Here is a 7082-nt window from a genome sequence, read left to right as displayed (position 1 = left end):
AAAATAATGCATATCACCGAAAAAAATTTCATGAAAAACACCAAAGAAACAACAAAAAAATTGATCAAGGCACACACTCATGAAATTATTACTCGCAGGAATTAAATTTCAAGTCTAAAAACTAACTAAAAAAACTTGGGTTGCCTCCCAAGAAGCGCTTTGTTTAACGTCACTAAGCTTCGACTTACCTATCCTTACCTCATGGTGGCTCATAAAGATGGAAAACCGCCTTTTTAGCAACCTGCACACATGATGGATAGAATTTCTGCATATTCAAGGAAAAGCTCTTAACCAAGTTACCGAATGAGGGAATGTCGCGCCTCCCTCGTGTGTGCTTGTCTCCCTATTGTGTGGGAGTGCTTCCGGTGACGATGTCTCGACCTCTTGACTCGGCTAAAAAAATCCGCTCCATGAATCCTCCTTGTGGTTGCTCCCTTGAGGACTTGTTCCGCATAAATTTTTTTAATTGCGCCTCTTCCATGTCCGGCCATTCCTCATACGGATCCGGATGCAACAATTCCTGCAAGTATTCATTAGAAATCTCATAATTGACATCAATAAAATAACAAGTATCATCAAAGTCAAGAGAGTGCTTCATTGCTTCGGCAAGGCGATATGTGATCTTTTCCTCTCCAATATGCAACGTCATCTCGCCTCCATCCATGTCGATGAGTGCCTTGGAGGTGCGTAGGAACGGTCTCCCCAGAATTAATGGCACCTCCGCATCTTCATCAACATCTAACACAACAAAATCTGCAGGAAAAATATACTTGTCAACCTTCACTAAAACATCTTCGATTATACCTCTAGGATGACGAATGGAACGATCGGCCAGCTGCAAAGTCATGCGGGTCGGACGTGGCTCTCCCAAACCCAATTTCTGAAATAATGTGTATGGCATAACATTAATACTAGCTCCCGAATCGGCCAAAGCTTTTTCTTCCCCCAAACCTCCGATTGCACATGGTATGATGAAACACCCCGGATCTTTCATTTTGTTTGGCAAGTTTTTCTGAAGCATTGCCGAACAATTACCTTCTAATACCACAGCCACACTTTCCTCCATCTTCCTCTTGTTGGTTAAGAGGTCCTTCAAGAACTTTGCATAACGAGGCATTTGAGACAACGCCTCTACAAACGGAATGTTTATGTGTAGTTGTTTGAATAGATCCAGAAATTTCCTGTTTTGCTCATCAACTTGGTCTTTCTTCAAACGCGCCAGATAGGGAATTCTTGCAGAAAATGAAGGGGAAGGCACAGCTGGCCCCTTTTCCTTGTCTTGCACCCTATCCCTTGGCTGTTCTTGTGGATTTTCAGCAGTCTTCCCAGTGGGGGTTTTGGCTTGAAGAATTTCAGAATTATTCTCAGCAGCAACCTTTTCTTGGAGCCCTCGACCACTTCTCAAGGTGATCGCTTTCACTTGCTCTCTTGGGTTAGTCTCGGTGTTACTCGGCAAGCTTCCAATAGGTATCTCCGCTAATGATTTTGCTATTTGCCCAACTTGATTCTCCAAATTATGTAAAGAAGCGGTGTGATTACGGAGTGTTGCCTCTATGTTTTGGAACCTTGTGTCGGTTGATTGAATAAACTTCGACAAAAACCCTTTCCACTCTGAAACTCTTTCCGAATCGAAGGTGTTTGCTGAAATCCAGTGGAGCAAACGGCCTTTTGCTGCCCTTGATTTTCCCATGAGAGATTTGGGTGGCTTCTCCACCCTTGGTTGTAAGTATTGTCGTAGGGGTTCCCTTGTACTCTTCCCGAATTACCCACAAAATCAACTTGTTCAATTGGAGCTGAAGTGGTAATTGAGATAGGACAATCGGATGGCATGTGTGCACCCTCCCACAACCATCACAACTTGTGATTGAGGCTACCTTCGATGAAGTCAAAGTATCCAACTTCTTGCTTAGTGCCTCGACTTGGGCTGCTAAGGGATGTAACCGCATCAATCTCATGGAGCCCGCCACCTTCTTTCTTTTTCTCTTGCATTCCATTGGTAGCTATTCAATCCCATTTCCTCAATTAGTTGTCGGGCTTGCTCGGGGTTTTGTTTCCCATTGTCCCTCCCCACGGCGGCATCAAGGAGTTGCTTGGTACTCGAGTTCAACCCATTGTAAAATGATTGAATAACCATCCACTCGGGGAACCCGTGTTGTGGACACTTCCAGAAAAAGGTCTTTGAAACGCTCCCAAGTTTCAAATAAGGATTCAAGCTCTATCTGAAACAAACGAAGATATTTCATTGCGAAGCTTTTGCCGATTTCCCCGGAGGAAAATACCTTACGAGGAAAGCCTCAACCATCTCGTCCCCACGCCAGTGATAGAAGCTCGTGGCAATGAATGAAGCCATTGCTTGGCTCTTCCCTTCAATGAAAAAGGGAATGCTCTCAATCAGATTACATCATCCGAGACTCCATTGATCTTCAACATATCACAAATTTCGAGGAAGTTCTCAATATGACTATTTGGGTCTTCATCGGCTAACCCATTGAACTGTGCATCGTTGAACCATCTGAATAAAAACCCGGCTTTAACTCAAAAATTTTGGGTAGCTACCGGTGGCCTAACAATGCTTGATCGTGTCCCACTGAATTGTAGGCCTAGCAAAAATCTGATAATGTCCTTTGTTGCCCCTCTTGTTCAAACCCATATTTTTCCGATCTTTCGATATCTATTTCAGCTGGAGAATTTCCCTGTCTTGTACAGTGTTCCTTGCCCCTTCTACGAAATCTTCGCTCAATTTCAGGATCCTCTTCAACCAATGTCGAAGGGTTCCCTCGGGTCATAACCTGAAGTTGAAATCAATAAAAAGAAACAATAAGAATGGCGAAAGAGAGAAATATGAAATAGAAAAACAAATAAAAATGTGAATGACTAAAGTAATCAAGTCCTAGGTTGAGTTCTTGAGTAAGAAGTTAGACACCCTAACTTTTCCTAGATTAGCAGCAGTGATGAGGTGCATTGGTTGTGGGGGAGAACATGCTTCATTTGATTGCCCGATTGCTATTGGTGGTATAACTTCAGTGGAACAGGTGGATTTTGTAGGAAATGTAATGAGAGGTCAAGGAAATCTGTATAGCAATACCTACAATCCTGGGTAGAGGAATCACCCAAACCTTTCTTGGAATAATCAGGGGCAACAAAAGACTATGGCACCACCATATTTCCAACAACAAGAAGCCCCAAATATGGAGAACAGAGTTTCTGGGTTGGAGAATTGGATGATTGATTTAGAGAACGCTTTAACCTAGTTCATTCAGTCTTCAAACACAAGATTTCAGTCAGTTGAAGCCACACTTCGCAATCATACTGCATCCTTGCATAATTTGGAGAACCAAGTGGGTCAAATTATGAAGTCACTTTCGAAAAGACCTTAAGGGAATTTGCCTAGCAACACGGAGACAAATCTAAAAGAACACATGAAGGCGATCACTTTGAGAAGTGGTCATGAAGTTGAGAGTAAGATCCCTACTGAAAAGACAATGGTTGAGTCACCCATAGAAGTAGAGGTTAAGGAGAGAGCTAAAGAGAAGGAGGTGGCATCCCCACCCTACAAACCAAGAATTTCTTACCCTTCAAGGCTGAAAAATGACCAAAATGATGAGCAATACAAGAAATTTTTGGGTCTATTCAAGCAATTGCACATCAATCTCCCATTTGTGGAAGCGTTGTCTCAAATGCCTCGCTATACAAAGTTCCTTAAAGACCTCTTGACCAATAAGAGGAAGTTGGAGGAGAGTACATCTATGATCCTAGATGTTTCATGTTCGGCGGTGTTACAAAAGAATATGCCAAACAAGAAGAAAGACCCCAGTAGCTTCATTATTTCGTGCAATATTGATAATTTGGGTGAAGAGAAGGCATTGGTGGATTCAAGGGATAGCATTAATGTCATGCCTTATACATTCTTGTAGAAGCTAGGTTTGGGAGAACCTAGACCCATTCTGATGACACTTCAATTGGCCGATCGATCAGTTAGACATCTGAGGGGTATCATTGAGGATGTACTTGTGAAAGTTGATAAGTACATCTTTCCTGTGGACTTTGTGGTGTTAGATATTGACAAGAATGTCGAGGTTCCATTGATACTTGGGAGGCCATTTTTGTGCACTTCCAAGGCTCTCATAGACATGGACGTTGGGGAATTGACACTGAGAATTGGAGACGACAAGCTAACATATCGCCTTGCCGAAGCCATGCGATATTCTCTTTATTTCGATAATACTTTATATTTTCTTGACACCACTGATGAGTTGATTGATGACTATATACAGGAAATGTTGTGTCCGGACCCATTAGAGGGGTGGCTAGACCAAGAAGCGGAGAATGAAGAAATTTCATCTCTTGGTTTAGTAGACAATGTGCAACCTACTCAGTGAGTAATGAAGAGGATGATCAAAAAGCTCAAAAGGACAAGGAGACGGCACAAGAAGTGACCCAATGCTAGTGGGGATGAGCATTTATGAAGTAAATGTGATAAACCCTTGTGTGGTAACAAACTCGATCACTCCCCCTCTAACTTGAAAAAATTATGTTCATCATGCTTTCAAGTTGTAGGTAAGAGGGCATTTTTTCTTTATGAACCCAGTGAGGTAAGTGAAAGTACGTCAAGCTTAGTGACGTTAAACAAGCACTTCTTGCGAGGTAGCCCAAGTCTTTACAATTTTTTTTCTAGGTCTTAGTTTAATTTTTGCATGAATAAATGTCTAGTGTCGGTGTTTTGAACATAACATGCTATTGCTGCGATTTTCTCATGGATCATTCGTGTTTCATCGTGCTTTAATGTGATTGGCGAAGTTTTAGGTCATTTGAGCGTGTTTTCATGTCTCTAGTCAGATTTTCATCGTAAATACTGTCTCTATATAGTGTACTAGTGTTGCAGACTTGTTCTAAAGAGTTTACAGATTTTTCTAAGCAATCCAATGAAGACACACGACCGTGTGGGATTTCTACACGGGTGTTTGTTTCCATTCAGAGCTCATCTTCTCCATCCCGAGAAGACATAGGGGTGCGTGAGTATCCCTGTGAGTGATCTTGTGAGGGGCACACGCCCGTGTGGAATTTCTATAGCGGCGTGTGAATTTCTGCAGAGAAAATTTTTCGATCCCAAGAAGACACAGGGGCGTGTGGCCGCCCCTGTGAGCCCCCCTGTGAATTTTCACACGCCCATCTGGAATTTCCACAGGGGTGTGTGGAACACTTAGAAAAAAATTTTTCGGGAGAGCAGAGAAGCCACAGGGGCATGTGGGTGCCCCTGTGGGTCGGGCACACGGGCATGGGTAATATCCACATGCCCGTGTGGATGCATTCAGAGGTGAAAGTGGCCATCCTAAGAGCACATAGGGGCTTGTGGATGCCCCTGTGAAGCTCCCATGTGCAGGCACACGGGTGTGGGTAATTTCCACATGCCTGTGTGGATGTGCAGACCTCCAAGAGCCATGACTTTTCTTTAAATCCCACTGAAGTCTCTTCATTTTTAAACGCCTCCACACTCAAAGAACGCTTCTTTTCATCTTCCCAACCATCACTTCGTCTATTTAAGCGGGTTTTAGAGTAGTTTTCCGGCCGTATTCAAAGTTTTTGAGTTGCATTTCATCGGTAAGCTTCCTCTTCCCTTATCTTTGACAATCTTTCTTTCTTTTACTTAATATGGTCGATTTTGTATGGATTTCATAGCTAAAATGCTTATGAATGTTTGTAGAAGGTACTTGAAAGCATTTGAAATGATTTTTATAGATTTTTGTGGCTTTCAGCCACACTGCTATCATGCCCCCGAAGATCCACACGGGCGTGTGGAATTTCTACATGACCGTGTGGATTTTTGTAGAATTGGTTTTAAAGGTTATTTGATAGATTTCTTTTCAATTTTTACAGGAATGGCTCCCAGATCGAAGAAGTTTGCCGGCAAGTGTCCTCGTGAACCTTTACCTGAGCAGCTTGAGTTCGCCATACCTAAACATCAAGCATGTTTCAAGCGGTTGTTGAAGCTCAAGTTGAGTGCATTGAGGGAGATCTAGTTAAGGGATGAGATAGTAGCGGAGGTTGACGAGTCGCTATTGGTGGATAGCTAGCGATGTCTATTGTCCATCCGAGATCTAGCTATCCATATGTTGATGCTGGAGGTGCTTGCATCATTCGAGTTTGACCGATCGTAGTCCACCTTCATGAGCATTGACGATATACAGTTTAGGGCCTACGTAGTTCTCAGTTAGACTTGGATTGTATAATGAGGCTTACACTGACACGGAGGAGTACGAGCAATTGCCGACCGACTATCCTTGCAGTTTGACTCTGCAACGCGCTTATAAGATGTTATGTGGCCAGGGTCAGTCCGGGCCTTGGATCTCTAAGGCTATGTGCCTCTTCTGTCTAGCCTATAGATATATCTATGCCATTCTTAGTAGATTAGAGAACGAACGTGGTGACATCATAGGAGTTCTTAGTCGAGAAGAGTTGTTATATTTATATTCTATGGTACAGAGTGAGCCACTCCACCTAGGACACATCATGGCTGAGTATTTGCATCACCATGGACAGTATGCCAGAGTTAGGGTTGATATTCTCGGGCCCGTACATCACTAAACTCATCATGTGGATGGGTTCACTCGACGTGATTAGAGGGGTCGAGAAGATCATTGTTCCATCTCTCCTCGGCCTAGAGACTATGCGATTGATGGGTATGGTGCGTAGGTATGGACGAGCAAGTATGCTATGATCATGCCAATCCCATAGACTGCTGAGGATGAGGAAGATGATGCAAAGGGTTCTCATCCTGTTCCTTAGCCACAGCAGGAGCAGATGGAGACTGAGGCACCCCTTGCAGCATGGGAGCCACCTCTAGTGCACATATTTTCTCCATCTCAAGCCCATGATGGCTTTGAGAGGCTCGAGAGTGCTGTGGGGGCATTATAGACCAATTTGGCTGAGGTTTGCATGACTTTGGCTGTGAACCACACTGAGGTGATGGTGCATCTCGACACACTATAGCAGATTCTTGAGTGAGACATGATCTCGCCTTTTATTATGAGACCACTAGTGATAAGTGCTTGTGTGATAAGAATGCGAAGTGTTCTTTCCTAATA

The 7082-nt window shown here is 43.3% G+C and overlaps 1 non-coding gene across 1 annotated transcript; it reads left to right on the top strand.

Moving 5' to 3' along the window:
• Positions 1 to 2144: 2144 nt before the first annotated feature.
• On the top strand, positions 2145 to 2252 carry LOC120268039. The gene has a single exon (XR_005538710.1). It is a non-coding gene; the product is annotated as a small nucleolar RNA R71 (small nucleolar RNA).
• The last annotated feature ends 4830 nt before the right edge of the window (positions 2253 to 7082 follow it).

The sequence above is a fragment of the Dioscorea cayenensis genome, chromosome 8 (genome assembly GCF_009730915.1).
Source record: "Dioscorea cayenensis subsp. rotundata cultivar TDr96_F1 chromosome 8, TDr96_F1_v2_PseudoChromosome.rev07_lg8_w22 25.fasta, whole genome shotgun sequence".
NCBI lineage: Eukaryota > Viridiplantae > Streptophyta > Magnoliopsida > Dioscoreales > Dioscoreaceae > Dioscorea > Dioscorea cayenensis.
This window is presented reverse-complemented; position numbering and strand designations above follow the sequence as displayed.